The following is a 17,627-nucleotide window of genomic DNA, read 5'->3' on the forward strand; positions in this document are numbered from 1 at the left end:
GAGCTGTCAGACGCAGCAGAACCAACAAGAGGATTCCTTTGTGACGCACCAGAACCGAGGAGACCACGCACGCATCCAAAACCACTCGCGAAGTGTTCCAAAGACGCATGAGGATTTCTCCTACGCTAGTGGGATCTTTTCATCTAAAGAGGAGAATCGAATGTTGGCGTTGGATGAGATGCCATCAGTGATGCGTTAAAGGACCAACAATCGGAGCTGATAATTGAAGCCGTTCCGAGCTCTTACGCACGTCTACAGATTTGCAGCCCACCTGATGGTTTAAAAGCGTGTCTTAATGCGTGGGAAGGGAGTGGGACACTTCTAGGTAAGAAACGTTCGTTCATCCATCAACATCGAATCAATACTGAAACAATTAGCAGAAAAATGAGCGTTTAACTGTCAAGCCACAGCGAGAAAACTCAATTATTCACTCATACCTGCAATTCATTAGTTGTGGGCAATGGACTTTCCCCCCTCTCTCACACCAGATTATTTATTTATGGCAAATCTCGCTCTCAAGTGTAGTTTGATTTGCATTGCAAGTGACAAGCTTACACTTTACTTGCTTCTACTCACAATGTAAAATAATTAATGCATAGCAAATGCAGCAGGTCTCGTATAGAAGAGCAGAAATTAAACAGCCTGCTCCACTGTGGACAAATGTCACCCTATATAAAAGCATATTCATAGTTGGGTTGAATAATCTTTCCTTGGGCTATTTATTTGTTAGGTGTTTCAGACTGATGGTGGCTGTAAATGTCACGACGTGGAAGTCCATTCAGTCCAATTGTGATTTACTGATTTCACCTCCAGTCCAGTGTTTGCTCGCCTGTAGCAAATAGGAATTCTCTGATGATGAAATGTAGTGGCGGAGGCGCGCCAGACTGCTGCAGCTGCTATACTTGGTGTCTGCCACACACATAATAGCCATGATAAATAACGAGAGAGAGAGAGAGAGAGAGAGAGAGAGAGAGAGAGAGAGAGAGAGAGAGAGAGAGAGAGAGAGAGAGAGAGAGAGAGAGAGAGAGAGAGAGAGAGAGAGAGAGAGAAATAGGGACATGTATCCTGGTAACTATAAAAGCGTATGAGTGAAGGTGCTTTAATTCCTTGCATCCAATCCAATTTTATTCTGTTGGCTATTAGTGAAGCTACTCTGAATGAAGAGCACATGAAAACCAATGTACTATTCATACTATTAATAATATAACTTTCACTTGATTGTTGATTGCTCTGACAACATGCAGACTAATCTTTTGACTATACCCTGTGAAGAGAAAGCTTTTTTCTTAGCAATGAAATGTAAGCTACATGTAGTACTTCTCCCAGACTTCCTGCTACAACTATATGTTGTAGACGGTGGCAGAAAATAACGTGAAAACGTCACAGAGAAATCATTGTAGTTAAGTTAAGCAGCCTTAGTAAATGGCAACGTAAAGTGGCAGCCACAGGCTTAACTTCTCCCAACGGCGAGTAAGAGTCATGGGGTAGATGCCATGGACTTTCACACATCAGCGTCGTTTCCGGCCACTAATGGCTGCGCGTTCCAACACCCCCCGCAACAGACAGAAACATGACTACAAACTCGCACCTTCGATGACGCAACGTCGCGCAACCAAGGGCCACAAAGGTGGAAGCGCACGAACTGGGACGCGGTCCACATGCCAAACAGGAAACGGAAACAAACCTGACGTGTAAAAACCAGGAAGTCGGAAGTCCCGCCTTTACTTGGCATATACCCCATTCAGGACTTGTTGGAGGAGACAAGTTACAGAGTAGCACAAGCCCCTGATGCTTAACTAATAGTTGATCTTTTATTTGGGAAATAGTTGAGTAAAATCACAGACTAAAAGTCTTACAGCACCAACATTGACGCTGGCTAGAGTTAGCATAGAATGCTAAGCTACAGCTACAGTATTTGGTTATTTAAAGCATAACTCAACATTTAAACTTTTTTTTGCTGATAAACTGGTGTCTACAAATGCTGTCTATGTGTCCTAGTCATTATTTTTACATTTTAGGACATGTTTGTTTAAAGCTTGATTTGGGGGCAAAAACTGTGTGCTTGGTGCCAACAATGAGATAAACACAATTTGGCTGTTAAAAAACGATACATACTACGTCACTTGTTCTGCATGATGTAGTCGCCCCCACCACCCACCGGCTCATTCTCGTACACGCCTCCTTAAACGGGAATACCGTTGCGTTGCGAATGGGCATAGGGTTGGGCGCGGTCTGTCTGTAATTGACAGCAGCAACCACAAAGAAGCTGTTTAAGGAGGCGCGTACGAGAATGAGCCGGTGGGTGGCAGGGGCGACTACGTCATGCGGAACAACTGACATAGTATGTATTGTCTCGTGTAATGAGGGGACAAATAGCCAAATTGAGTTTATCCCAGTGTGATCCCTGAAGATGGCGCCAAACACACGGTTTTTGCCCCATATTTAAGCTTTCATGTAGACAGGATTTGTAGACACCAGTTTATACAGTTTAACAGCAAAAAAAAAAAAAAAAGTTCATTTAGTGTTGAGTTATCCTTTAAGTACACAAGGTGTCATTCTATTTGTTTGATATGTTTAGTTTAACAGTAAACTTCAACTGGGAGTGGCAATAAACAGCTTGAAAACTCTTTGTGAAAAAAAAGTTTCTATCCAATGGTTGCTTGGTGTGAATGAAGTGAGTCGAGTAGGTTAAACGACGGCTCATCTCGAAAACGACATACATTTTTTTTCAATGGCATTTTGGTTTGATAGGTTTGGAAATGACCCCTTACATCCATACAGAATGTGTGGGTAATTCCTAGTTACAAATTTGTGGCAGTGTCCCAATCTTTTTATCCCATTTGGTGTCCGATTCGCAGAGAACTGGCAGTCCTGGCGAGCTCCAATTAGCCGGAAGCGCGGCATTAGTAACAGCTCCTTGACTTTGAATGATGACGGCTTGAGCGGCGCCGGCGGCTCAGTGCCTCGGGCGGGTCACGCTGGTCCTCCTCCAGCTGGACAATACCAGCCAATGTCACCTTTTTTGGCATGACTTGCCAACCGCTCGTCATGTTTGCCGGCGCGTTGTGGTCGGACACTCCAAGCCAACCGGACTGGAAAACGAAGCCTGGAAACAGCTGTGGCATGCAGCGCTCTTTACAATTTATCCATTCTGACCTCTGAAGGGCTGGAAAATGCTGCCCACTGGATATTTACATTTGTGTTCATCCTACGGATAGTTATGTGTGGAAAAGACGAGGAAATTAGCAGTTGCTGCAATTCTTCGGCACTTTCAAAAGTCAATTCAATCATCTTTCTTAGTTTACACTCGCTTTGCAACCATTTTTCTGAATCAAGACCAGTCTAAACTGCTCATTTACAGTCTCAAATAAACCATCCAAGATTTTACTTAAGATCAAATTTGCAGTAAGAGTATGAATGCCAGCTGTAAATTGCATGATGAAAACACGCACACACACACACACACACACACACACACACACACACACACACACACACACACACACACACACACACACACACACACACACACACACACACACACACACACACACACACACACACACACTCACACACACGCACACACACGCTCACACACACACACACACACACACACACACACACAAAGTTGACAGAGAAATGAGCCGTCGTTCAGCTGATTTTTCAACAGTAAACTTCATTCGCTTCACAACAAGCAGCAGCTAGGCAGATAGTGAACCATTTTTGAAAAATGAGTCTGTAAGCTGTTTATTGTCACTCCCAGTTGAAGTTGACAGTCAAACTAAATATGAAACATGTGGGTTACACCTTGTAAAAAAAACAAATAGATTTGTGTTAGGAACACATCTTTGTTTATCTTAATGCTAACAAACAATGTCAAATGTCATAGACAGGTTAAAGAATAGCAACATATATTTGAACACACACAGTAGAACACCACATATGTTCATAACATAAACGCTCACAGGCATATATTCTTGATCCTCTGCGAAAAATTAGTAAAATTACTGCGTCTGACTGAGGAGTTTTAAAGTTGCGCACACCAGCCGGAGCAGCACAATGTCCAGTCATTTAGAGCAAAATGTGTTTTTGTCTTTTTCCCATTGCTTGAAATGAAGTGTACATGATTTGCAGCCAGTATAATAAATGATGAGCCTATTTATTCTGCCAGGACACACGCATGCACACTTTGATAGTGGTTGTTCAGCATCATCTCCAAGAACGAGAGTTGAATTTCGGTTTGCGATTGTCGCCCGCTGTGCATGTGTTTAATGCAAGAAGGGAAGCGAGGTCTTGGTCGCCCCCAACAATCCGCTCTCACCCACATTCCGTTTGATCTGGAGCGCGCTTCCATCTCCTTCAGTTTCATTCCGAGGAAAACTGAATTCACCAGCAGCTAAATAAACTTCAGCACAAAGTCCAACGACACTCTTGTGATCTTAAAAAAAAGACAACATGACAGTGAGGGGAGGCAGGTTGACCTTGTATGTGAGCAGTGGAATGAGTTTTGGACGAGTCCTGAGAGCATATAAACAGGATTTTGAATCCCAGATGTTTTTTTTGGACTGGAAGGCTCACGGCTTCGCCCAAACTGCCACAGCCAACAAATAATATATATATATTTTTTTTAAGAAATGGGAATGCGTGTGAAGAGGAATGATGTGGCAGTGGAGTTTTCCTGCGTGACAGCTCCTCATTTATAAGACGCCTCGTGAGAGATGGCCGATGTGAGGTGTAGAAGTCATCTTCTTCTTCTTTCTTCCTCCTTTTGCATTCAAATGAATCACTTTTAACTGCAGGAGTGAGATCAGCGCAAGCAGTGTAGGATTATGGGATGGATACACAAAGAAGTTGGTTCATTCTGTAAACCTCCGTACGTGCAGTACATAGATTTATTTAAAATGTATTTTAGGGCTGTCAAATGATTAAATTTTTTAATCAGATTAATCACATTTTAGAATTTTGATTAATTATGATTAAATGTGGAATTAAATTGGCTTTTTTATAAACATTTTTTGAGTGCCAAATTTAAAGAGCACCTGTTATGTGTTAATTCTTTCGACATTTAATGTTATGAGGAAGTTTTTAAATTTTTTTTGATCCACTGCACCCGCTCATCCTCCTCTTTTTCTAATCAGTTAATTAATTGAATAATTTAAAATGGGGAAAAAAATGACCCCAATAGTTTGACATGAACAAATATTCTGAATGTCATACACAAACATTTATTGAATGGTTTACTTTACTCAAATGTGTAAAAGACATGTCTGTGACATGATTTCGTCAACATTGACTTTGGATCTAATATTTTTGCTTTCCCTAAATCAGCCCCAAAAAAACGCTCTGTTCAAAACAGACTATTTTTGGGGTGTATCACTTTTATGTAAATAGCTACACCAGGCCTTGCCTAGGCCATACCCTTCTCTTTTGAAGGGGCAGTGATTTCGGTCATGGTAGCCATGTGCTAATGTTGTGAATGGAAACGACTGGCCATGGGAGCAGAAGGAAAGAAAAATTCAGACCTGTCTTTTACACTTTTGAGAACTATTTTAATATGTGGAAATGTGGCATAAGAAAAAGTAGCATAATGTTACTAAAAAGAGTATGCTGTAGCGTTAGTTTGTTATTGTTTAGGCAATGATTATTTTGCAAATCTCCCGTGATTGTCTCCGATTTACCGTGAATGCTTGTAGACATTTACAAGTGGTTATGAATAACACTGATGTGCACATTTAGGCCACTGCGTCGTCGCAATGTGCAAGCCGTCTCGTCGAGACCACTTAGCGGCCGGTAAGCATCACAAAGCCATGTCAACTTGGTGGCGATTTGCCAGTCACGGCAAATTAACCACCGCAGATTGTATCTTGACCAAACAATATGCAACCGCTTCATATTATCCAACCACCCTCTTGTAACGAATATTGCCCGTCACCCTCAATTTTTTCATTTTATTTGCCTTTTTAAACATTTCCCCCTGGGGAATGTGTGTGCATGTCTTAACTCTGTGTTTTTAGTTCAAAAGGGACTCTTTGCGTTTCCCTCCAGCAGGGACTGGATTTCGTTTTTTAACTCCCAGGAAACGCATATCACAGCTCAGACAGACCTGAAAGCCTGTCTGATAAGCAGTCCCCAGACCATCTTTTATGGTCTGATCTCTCCACAGGAATTAGCCAAGTGTTTTTTTGGAAACTGAAGACATTTAACATTTTCAATTTATATTTTTACTGTTTTTGAATTTACTTATAAGCATATAGATGTGAGATAACCATGAGTAGTTAAAAGAATACAATGTGATAATGATTTTGTGAACTTCATTTGATTTGCTTACTCCTCACCAGCTCTTGAGATAAGAATGCGCATGTTGCAGAATGTTGTCAGAGTCTCTTATCATTATTCATTTGGTCGTAAAAACTGAAGGTCTGAGGTCAAATCCTGTTTACATCTGATGCCCGAGCTGGTAGGGGGGCTGGAGTAAACATGTCTGTTTATTATCATCACTAAACCTTTGTTCAACCTAGGAGGGGGGGAGAAACCTTTTATCTTTCATGGATAAAGAGAGTGGGTGTTTTCATATTCGACACACGCGAGGCTTAACATCACCTTTGAATGGAAGCATTTCTCCTGTGTCTTTAAGAGCTCTCAAAAAAATCTTTGCAAAGAAAGCTTCTTCATAAGATCTCAATGCAATTATTTTGAACACGCAAAGATTACACTTAATATAGTAATCAAATAATACCTTCAAAACAATGCCCCTTGGAAGTTATATGGTACAACAGTGCCCTCCAGCAGTCACTATCGGTTATCCTCAAGAATCCTGCCGCTCCTAATTAATCTGAAGTCTACATAATTCGGGACATACACGGATTCTATGTACTGGACTGACATCAAGTGACTCCTGTTGTTTATCTTTCTACTCAACCTGTATGTCTATCTCAAATGATTGACGTGTGTAATTTCTGTAGCCACCTAAGTTTAGCTAATTAGTAAGCTTAGCGGATTCAATAACTTTATGATCGCGGTAATGTTTGAAATGTGTTCAGAATGATAAATCAAGCATCTGGCTTGTCAATTCTGATAAAAAATTATTAAATACTATCCCAAAAGCTTGGTCTCAGTCGAGCAAGCCTGCTTCATGCGCACGGAAGGGGCGGGATCACACTGCCGGCCCCCTTGGGACACAGTTTTAAAGCCAGCGGGCGAAGGAATCTCGTTCTCTTCTCCTGCTCTCTTCCCCTCTCCTTCGCCCTATGAACTGTTCAAGGACTATCACTCTTTCCGCAAACTCTTCCGCCCTCTCTCCACCTCACGTCTGGCCCCATGAACTTTTCCTGATCATCACTAGAAACGTGGTCTGAGGGTGACCACGCGGCTTCTTCCTTTGAGCCCCGGACTTGAGCCACCACGCGCGCCCAAAGCACGCATTCGGCAAGTACTCGCAACCACCCTGCGCATCCCCAAGGCGCGCGTCTGTCCAGCCGTGAGCCCGAGGCACCCCGCAGCGCCCACACCAACTGACTGCGGCATCTCAACCGCGCAAGCACATCACCACCAACCAGGAAGTGCGCCAGCCAAGGACCTGCCACGACCTCTCCGACGCGCGTGCATCACCGACCAGCAGCCAGAGACTCCCGGGCAGCATTCCAGCTGGACGTGCGCCAGCCAAGGACCTGCCGCGGCCTCCACGCCGCGCGTGCACCTCGCCACCAACCGTAGACCTGGTGCAGCATTCTAGCATTCAACCGAGGATCAACGCTCGAGTCTCTCTCTCTCTTCCGTGCGACTGAACCAGGCCGTGAGTGCGCTGTCGTTGCAATCTGACCATATACTACTGGTGCAACACTTTTATTCAAACATAAAAGAATTGACAGGTCAAACGCTTTCATCTTTATCCCCTATCTACCTTTTTCATTCCTTTTTTATCTTAGTTACTTAGGTTGCATGTTTTCTTTTTATCTTTGATTTGCCTTTTTATTCATTAATAATTTTATTAATAGGTTAGGCTGAGACTGATATATATGTGTGTTTACTAAATAAATTTGTTGTCTAGAAATTAAATTTTTGTCGAATCATTTGTGTTTACTGAGTGGATTAGTAATTCTCTTAAGAAAGCAAATAACTCCATGATTAACTAAAGTAGCCACTTCAGATTATGAATACTTGATAATAGGATTTTTATCGTTTATTTTGCTCCTACAAACAAGCAAAGTCAACGTGGTGCCCCAGAGGTGGCTGAGGAAATTACAACTCCCCTCAGTGCCGTCTAAATTTCTAATAAACCATTACGGCAACCCAAATAATCGCTACACTCTGCTTTATCGTATCTGACCTCTTGTAACCAAACAACATCCACATGATAAATGTAGTTCCCACTTTAGGCACTAAAAATACACGAGCAATAATAAATGGTAGAAGGTGCACATCTAGGAAGGATAGGAAGGAAAGCTAAATCAAAAATGTTAAACTTACATCTTTCCCGTTTGCAGTCATGTCACACTCTTGGGACAGATCCATTATGTTCAAACGTGTTGCAAATTCAGCTCTGAACAGGCTTTCACTAACAAAACAGTCCTTTGGGAAATGATGTCGGTACACGTCCTTCAAAAATAAAATTAACCCAATGTCTTCGCAAAGACTTGGGACTAAGGAAGCAACCACTTTTTCCTGACCATTAGCCGCGTTTCCACCGTAGGACGTTTGGGTATGGGGAGGGGGGTAGGGACTTTCACAGGAACCGTCCTCTCAGCCGACCCGCTTGTGGCTGTGTCTCAACTGCGGAGTACGACCCATTTTGCAATGTCACGTGTTTTGATGGACACGTAAACGCCATGCGACGGTTTCTCTCGTGACGTCACCCAAGCACCACGCGACAAACGTTACGAGGAAAGAGGAAAACTTTAGGTGGTTGCTGTTTTTCTCTGCTTTTTATTTTATGTACTTGGCGTGGATGGATGGTTTGAGTGAGAGGAGACGGCGTCCAGATGAAGAATTTGAAAAGTAGAGTGGAACAAAAATGGGCAAAGGATTATTAAGAGAATTGTTTTGGTGGAAGAGATTTAAGCCGAGAATGCATCATCGTTGCGCATAAAGGTAAGACATTTTTTTATACAAAATAATTTTTAGCCAATCAACACGAAAGCCAGATCGGGAGTTTATCGGGCCGGCGGAGTACCTACCCTCGAGTAGGACCTCCGTTCGTCCCCGTAAATTCCTGTAAATGTGGCCCAATTGGGAAGGCTCCTGCAGTGGAGACGCGCACATACGGGGCTGGCCCCGTAAATTTACCCTGAAGTTCTTGCGGTGGAAACGCAGCTATTGTTTTTCCTCTCCACGGAGCATTTGCGAGCAGGGAGAGAAAAAGAAAGAAGCGGCCAGCTTCTCGAATTTCAGTGGGCGTGACAAACCTTTACCAGAGGTGGTGCCACAACCCGAGGGGGTTGGGTCCAATGCACTTCAGTGTCTTTTTGACGTCACAAAGTCACGGAAGTTTAATCTACCCGTTTGAAGCACACATTTTAGAAAGGAGAAGAAAGCTTTTTTCATACCTAGTTGGATTGTAGACAGGTCGGGGATGCATATTATTGATAGAAAACCCCACTAAAGTGCATTTTCAACTATGGGACCTTTAATGCATGTAGTTATGTTTATTGCTCAAACAGAACCTGTGCTACCTTTTTTTACCTAAAGGATCATCTTCACTCAAAATTAATAGTGCGATTAATCTGCGTTACTAGTATATATGATTAATAATATTTTTTTTACTTAATTAATTAGTTAATGTTTAACTTTGACAGCACTATATGCTGCTTCTGACTGAATGCATTTTATTTTCTATTATGCATGTATTGCTTGTCATGTGTTTCTATAAAAAAAAGAGATGAATGATATATTTCAATTCAACTTATAAGAGCAACCTCTTTCATCAAAAACTGAACTTGCTGAAACACACACAATCAGAATTGAACAACTACTGCCTTACATATACATATATATATATATATATATATATATATATATATATATATATATATATATATATATATATATATATATATATATATATATATGTGACCCTTTAAGGCCACCTTGAAATTCAAAAGGTGAAGTAACTTTTCGATAAGACAAGTTTCAAGTCAAGTTTGCTCGACGGTCCCGTCGTGCTCACTTTTGATTGACACTGTCAGAGAAGTACCAAGTTATCGCAATACTGCATATATGCATGGTTTATATTTGATTTGATGTAATTATGTAACCAACCTTTATTTATGCAGGTCAGGTATTTATTTGCAACGCCGCAAAAAAAAAGAAGTTCAAAATAGGCGATATATTCAATTGGATAACTGTGATTGAATTACTATAATTCCATTACAAAGCTGTGTGAGTGACTTTTAATTTTTTACGTTTGCATTTACAGGTTTCAGAATCCTTAAATGGAATATGATGAGGTGTGTGCGTTACACCTGTCTGTGTGTACCCAGCTGGAAAAGCACTTTGATGTGAGCACCCCTGCAAAGAAGTCCTCGCTCATTAGAAGTTGACGAGGAATATTTGCTTCATTCTTCCCACTCGGAAGGAAATATCTTTTTGAGGGCCTAGCTTGACAATCTTTATGTTTAAATATTAATCGGAGTGTGTTTGTGATGTGGAAAACATACAGCTTATGTATGTTTGCCCCTCTGGCGGGATTCTAAGCCCCCAGCTCATGTGATCCCGCTGAGCTGTGCAACTTATTGGCTGCACTCAGCCCCCCCGCAGGCCATTGGGGCGAGGGCGGGGGGGTCGCTAACCTAAAGACTTGATAGTGGCCGCCCGTGGCTTCCAGTATGACCACTCTCCCGCTCTTATCTGGAAAAGAAGCCATTTGAATTGTTTACACACGGAGCCCTTTCTGGCCATGTCGTGAGCGCAGCGATAAGGCTTATACCCAATCGGGCATTAGTAACAGGATGAGAGGACTGCAGAAAAAGAGAGCCGCAGGGGCCCCAGAGGAGCAGGAGTCAGGAAATATCCATAGCAGTCCTTTTCATTTTCAACCCGAGCTGCCATCTAGTTTACCGGCAGTTTTCCGTCCCCCTAAACTCAACTACTTTTAATGACATCTTCACAAGGTGATGTGCCAACTCGAAGCGAACAAACTGGAACATTATGCAGGTTATTGAGCTGAAAATGACCCATCGAGAAAAATGTGTTCGCTATTAATCCTGAATCCTAATTAATCCCGCCACAGGGAAGGTGCCATGCTGACACTGAGACAGAAATAAAACACACAACACATTTTCACCCCGGATGACAATAAATGAGTCATTGTGTTATAGCAACGCTTGCGTAAAGTCAGTTAGCAGTTAGCAGGAGAACACAAACTGTTCATCACACAATGGTGATGAATGTATCTTATCTCATTTGCTCCCAAAAATGTATAAATACATTCTATTTTAAATATTACAGTGCTCCCAAAAACATATTTATTTGTTTCTTTTTGTTTTGTTTTTATGCTAGGGCTTACAGAAGGCTTTGATGCAGCCTCTGAACTGAAGAGAAAGCTCAAAGCAATTGGTAGCTATTACAAAAACGGCCAGCAGGCAGCAGAAGAGTATAAGAGATCAACCAGGGCCATGTTGCAACAAAGCTCATTTAGCCACAGTTTTAAAACATCCATCCATCCATCCATCATCTACCGCTTATCTGGGGTCGTGTCGCGGGGGCAGCAGCTTTAGCAGGGAAGCCCAGAAGCCCGCGTGCCTTCGAGCCCCACCTCCAGGCCTGGGTCCAGAGAGGGGCCCCGGTGATCCGCGTCCGGGCAAGGGAAACCACTGGGAAATTATTGGGGTCTTTTGAGCCATGCTTTGTCTGGTCCCTCACCCAGGACCTGTTTGCCATGGGTGACCCTACCAGGGGCATGAAGCCCCAGACAACTTAGTTCCTAGGCTCATTGGGACACGCAAACCCCTCCATCACGATAAGGTGATGACTCACGGAGGAGAGTTTTAAAACAGATTTGTGAATAATGATGAAACTAAGCTATATTCTAATGCTAATTGCTGCAAAACGGAAACAGATAGAAATATGCTTTTTCTGATGAAAGAAGAGACTCTAGTCTTCCTTTTGGTAGGTTCCATGTTTTTATATCAATAGAACACAATATTCTGTGGGCTTTGCAAAATCAGTCAAAATTCAGTAAATCAGACAACAACAGAAGGGGGTTGCTTCAGTGAAAATGAGTTAATGGCAAAAACACTTTTTTGGGCATCTATAAAGCTACACAATTCAGCGTAGAGCCAACTTAGTGTTGTCCAGTTTTGCTGGAGTGCCTGTAAAAGCCGCACGCTGGCATTTTAACATGATTTGAAGTCAACACGCGAGTCCCTGCAAAGGTTTAGGGGACAGCTCACTGTGTATTGTTTTGACCCGTGCGGCTCGCATGAAGAGCTAGTGAGCACAGTGGCTGAGTAAATGTCAGCTCCACTCAGCTTCTAATGAGACCAGAGACTAAGAAGAGCGCTGACACCATCATAGGCTCGGTGCTGAGAGGCTCATTTACATTCTGCCAGCCGACAGCCCGAGTTATGAAGGCGAGGTAGAGATGGGCTGCGAAAACACATTTGCTTCTGGCCTGCGGACGTTTTAGGTTTGCCTTTGTTAGACCTGCAGTGGTCAAATCGGCGGCTTTGTGTATGGTTAAAGGGACGCTCATTGATATTCTTATATTGGCAACAGACACAAAAAATATAAATAAGCTAACCTTGTTGGCTGTCATATTAGTGCCTTTCAACTGACTGTTTAACTACTACATGATAAGTGGTTGTTAAAAAAAAAAGTATGCTCACCCCTGTTCAAATGCTGTTTTTTTGTGACATAAAGAAGGGAACCAAGAAAAATCCATTCAAAACATTTCCTATCATTAACTTTCCCCCACAACAAAAATATTTAAAAGGGGAAATAGAAATAAATGACTGAAATGATATCTGGGATGTAGCTCTCTTCACAGTGAATGTTCTTCAAATGCTCTAGTAGGCTTTTCCCTTCATTTATTTTTTTTGCTTTCTAGCAGAACATTGACTGATATTTCAAACTGTTCATAATTCCCTACTTTCTGAAAGTCCAGCTGAATAAAAACAGCTCCAAAGCATGACACAATCGCCATCTTGCCTCACTGTAGGTATGCAGATGTTTTGGTGAGCAGGGTTGTGTTTACAACAAAGAAACCTTTTGGAATGATGATCAAAAGCATCACCCTTCCATAACAGAAGCTCCAAAACATGTCAAAAGTGCTATACTTGTTCAGCTAGAACTATAGGGCTTTAGTCAAGAGGGAAAACATTTTGAACAGATCCAAATGGCAGTCAGCATTTAGCTACAAAGCAAAATAAATAAATAAATAAATAAATAAATAAGAATAAAAATGAGGGGAAAAAAGAAAGGAGAAACACATTAGAGCACCTGAACTTTATTTGAATTTAATCAGAGGCACACTAACTACTGGCAGGTGAGTTTGAACCTCATTGGTTAAGTCTGAATGCAGCCACATCCTCAGTATAGGGTGTGCACTCTTGTGCAACCACGTTTCAGTTGTTTATTTTTACTTCCCCTTTTAGAAAGATTTTTTTTTTAAATCGAATTCAGTCCTACATTAATGGTGGACATTTTGAAATTCTATACCACAGAGGGGTGTGTAGACTTTTCCTCATATACAATCCACTGTAGGCGCCACAATCATTTGTTGGATTCCTGTCATGAGATCATTAGCTGACGGATGTGACTGCATGGACGGGCCATGCTATCTTCCATAGCACTTTGGCAGAGCACTTGCGAGCCCGCCGAATATTTCATTTTCAGTCTCTGTCAAGGGCGCTTGGCAAATCAGGTTCTGCGATCATCAACTTGAACGAGTCGAAGGCCGAGTAAGCAATTACGCTGCCAAGCTCAAGGTGCAGGCAGCTAATTACCAAAACCTCGAGTGAAGAAACGCTGGCATTGGGCAGAACATTTCCTCCATTCATTGCAGTCGTCCGTGTGACTGTTAACGCCACTATTGAAAGATGCTTCTCAATGTGTGCCACACTTGGCTCGACTTTTTAATATTGTTAGATTATTTCTATCTTTAGGTAGGGCTTCTTAGCTATCGAACAATTGCGCCGTACCAAAACAAAAGGGCACATCAATTGAGCCTTATTAAAGAACACTGGCCACATTATGTCAAAATATTCCTTTCAGGGAGGCAACAGTGCAAGTCTTCTCAAAGTGCACACTGCACAGTAATAAGGCATCATTCTGGAACACAATCATTTGTGGCCAAGCGGTTTGCATATAACATACTTCTAATTGTACTGTTCAACTTGTCGGCTTTTAGGGGAGGGAAAGGGGCGGAATCATGCATACTTCTAATTTTTTGTCTAAAGTTGAACTTTCTTGAGTTTTAAACTTTGGTTTGAAAATTGGCTAGAAAGTTAACCATTATCTGAACTTGAGGAGAACATTTTAACATGGTTGGACAAAAGTCGATTATTGCAACCTGCTGGTTAATTTGTAGGGTTACGTGGTATATACAAATGTCTTCTAATCTTAAGTAGGGGTGGGAATTGCAGTTTAACTCATATTTTGGTAGGGATAGTATCACAAAAAATCAATTGATAAGATAATCAATTAAAAATGGCATTAATGGGTTAACAAATAATATTAGTGTCAAGGTCTAAGGAATAGAAACCTCAACAAAAACACATGTAATATGCACAATTTCTTTATCCTCTACAAAATATTACTGAGCAGTTGCGACTGGTTCCTTTGTGTATTTGTCAGTGTGAATGATATTGCCCCTGGTGGCCAACGTGCACAAACCCCGAAAGGAGCAGCACAATGTCTATTGAGCCGAACTAAAACTTTCTTTACATTCTATGCAATTATGAGATAAGTGCACAAAGTATAATATTATAGTGTTATCTTTCAACTTTAACTAAGTAAAACACAAGTCAGATTCCAGCAATAATGCAAACTAGTCTGTGGTTTTACCACTTAAACTTTTCATGTAACAATTAAAACGCAGACCAACCGAATTGAAGCAGTTTTTTTTTCTGTATTAAAACAAAGTAAAAACAAGTGGTTGTTGTTGCAGCTGTCAAAATGAGGTTTGTCAAAGAAGTAAATGGAGAAAAGACCTGAAATCTCCACTCAGCAACTATTCAGCTTCGGAAGGCGTTTTGAAGGACGGCCATTTGACACTTGTTGATGTATTGTTGGCTTATGGAAGCTGATCCTGTTATCTACTTTGTGCAATGAGGCAGCAAAACCCTGCGCACACTGGCTTATACACACTTCCATCCATTTTGACTATAAAGGCAAGCGCAAGCAAGGTCTAAGGGTCACAGGGAAATGGAGCAGCTTTCCATGATGAGAGGAGAGGCCCTTTCTGGCTGGCACTTTTCAAATGCAGGAGCGCTGTTTCTTCCAGCTGAAGTGCTACCCGCTTCCACAATGCCACCTATCCCGCTCTTTGTGTAACCTCAAATTTACGACAATTATTTAACAGGCCGCTAAACCTTGGGGGATACAGGACCTTTATTGTCAACATTTCAAGGGACTGGGCGCTTGCAGTTTTAGCAAATACGAAGAGTCATATTTGCTGCAGAGCTTTTTAAGGGGGAACTCTGAGTGATAGTAATGAGCTCCAGGAGACAAGAGCGCAGTGGTCGGCATGCCGGCCAATTATCCGCCGGCACCTGTCGAAATGGCTGCCCGCGCGTGCCGTCCCAGCTCACCCTCGGTTCTCAACTGCACGTCCTCTGCTTTACTACAATGAGGGGGTGTCACTCTTTTTGTCCTGTACCCATGAATGTATGTAGATTTTAGATAAAGGAATCCTTAAGGAACACAAAACAAATATGCTGCTTTTTTATTTATTTATTCCAAACTGCCTAAGGGGTGCTAACTTTCGTTTCCGTGCTTATTATGGAGCCTGTTGGACTGCACTGCATTATCCCGAGCGCCATTTTTCATTACCGTTGCCACCCCATTTGAGGTTTGAGTAATATTCCAGTATAAAATATTCCACACTCCATTTTATGAGCTCAATAACAAAGCCACAGTGCCGATTAACACTGAAAGGCTGTTGAACGAGAAGCTGCAATTGGATAACGTAAATGTCGACTTTTCAGAAAATGTCCATGGATGATGGCAGCAGATTATCTATTTTTCCACTGCAAGAGTTGCAAGGTCAAATACTACACCAAATAGCGATTCCTCAGGAAATAGTATAAAAGTTGTATCTCAGAAACAAAATTGCATCCATCTTCATTGGATTTGGGCAAATTATGTTGGTTAAGTATACACTCATGAATACTTTATGTATGCACCAACAGGAAAGCCCATATCACGCCAATCTTGAAGTCACTGCATTGGCTCCCTGTTGCTTTTAGAATACATTTTAAAATCCTAGTCTTGACTTTCAGATCTTTGCATGGACAGGCTCCATGTTACATTACTGGCCTAATCCAGCCATACACATGTGCACGGAGCCTGAGGTCTGCAATCCAGAACCTGCTCATAGTCCCTCGGGCACGTTAGAAAATTTGAGGGGACAAATCTTAGCAGTAGCTCCACGTCTCTGCAATGAAATCCCTCTGCGTTTCCTTTTAAAAAACATTTTTTAAACTTTCTTTTTTTAATCAGGTTTTCTAGAACTAATTGATTTTTTTATTGCATTTTAATCTCTTTTTTGTTTTTGTTTTGCCTCACTGCTCTTATATTTATGTTATATATACATACTATTTATATTTTACATGTTTTTCTATATCTACAGTATAAATATGTTTTTGTTTTATGGCATTGTATTTTATATTGCTTTGTACGAGGCTGCCCTCTTTTTGTAAAGCGCTTTGTGAATTCTGTCTGTGAAACGTGCTATAGAAATAAAGCTTACTTACTTACTATATTCAAATTGATAGTGCACCTAAATTTAGCCACATACATAGCCAAGTTAATATGCAATGTAATAAGCGACGTAAAAGGTAATAAAGTGTCTTTCCATGGCTCGGAAATGCAATAACATTGGAGCAAGCAATCAATTCTCAGGCATCACAATATTACATGATGCACTATTAAATCTGCATATTGCATACAGGCAAGAAAGTAATAGTAAGGTGAGCCATTAATACGGGCCAATAAAGTTAAATATCATTTCTTTCCAAACAAGCCGGGACATTTGAGGTTGAACCCACAAATAATATTGAACAGAATCGGGACAAGTATTCATGCGTCATCTCATTATGTATTTAATTGGCATTTATACGCTGCTTATCGCAGCCTGAATCATCCGCAAAAGAGAAAGCATTTATTGTCATATATTACATTTCCTGGACAAAAGGCGGATGCACTGGGAAAAAAAATCCTTTGGATTTACTTAATTTGAATGCGTACATCGGTCCCACACAATCATTTTGTGTTTAGCTGACATGATTTTATCTCTTCCTCCTCGCTTGATTATTGCTTGTCACATCCAAACGTTTAAATTGTGTTAAGATTGTCCCTGGGCGTTATTATAGTTTGATTAAATTCTTGTAATTTTTGCCAAAATCTGGCATTTCCTTTGAAGTGTGATGAAGTGTGATAACTTAATATTTTTTTCACTTTCAACTGCTCAA

The 17,627-nt window shown here is 41.3% G+C and overlaps 1 protein-coding gene across 3 annotated transcripts in view; it reads left to right on the forward strand.

Moving 5' to 3' along the window:
- The first annotated feature begins 14 nt into the window (after positions 1–14).
- The window catches only part of LOC144035528 (chemokine-like protein TAFA-2), a 48,282-nt gene continuing 30,669 nt past the window's right edge, over positions 15–17,627 (forward strand). For all 3 annotated transcript variants that reach the window (XR_013288453.1, XR_013288454.1, XM_077545285.1), the window contains exon 1: positions 15–325. The gene's annotated coding sequence lies outside the window, so the exon portion shown is untranslated. The remainder of the gene's footprint in view (positions 326–17,627) is intronic.

This window comes from Vanacampus margaritifer, chromosome 15 (assembly GCF_051991255.1).
Source record: "Vanacampus margaritifer isolate UIUO_Vmar chromosome 15, RoL_Vmar_1.0, whole genome shotgun sequence".
NCBI lineage: Eukaryota > Metazoa > Chordata > Actinopteri > Syngnathiformes > Syngnathidae > Vanacampus > Vanacampus margaritifer.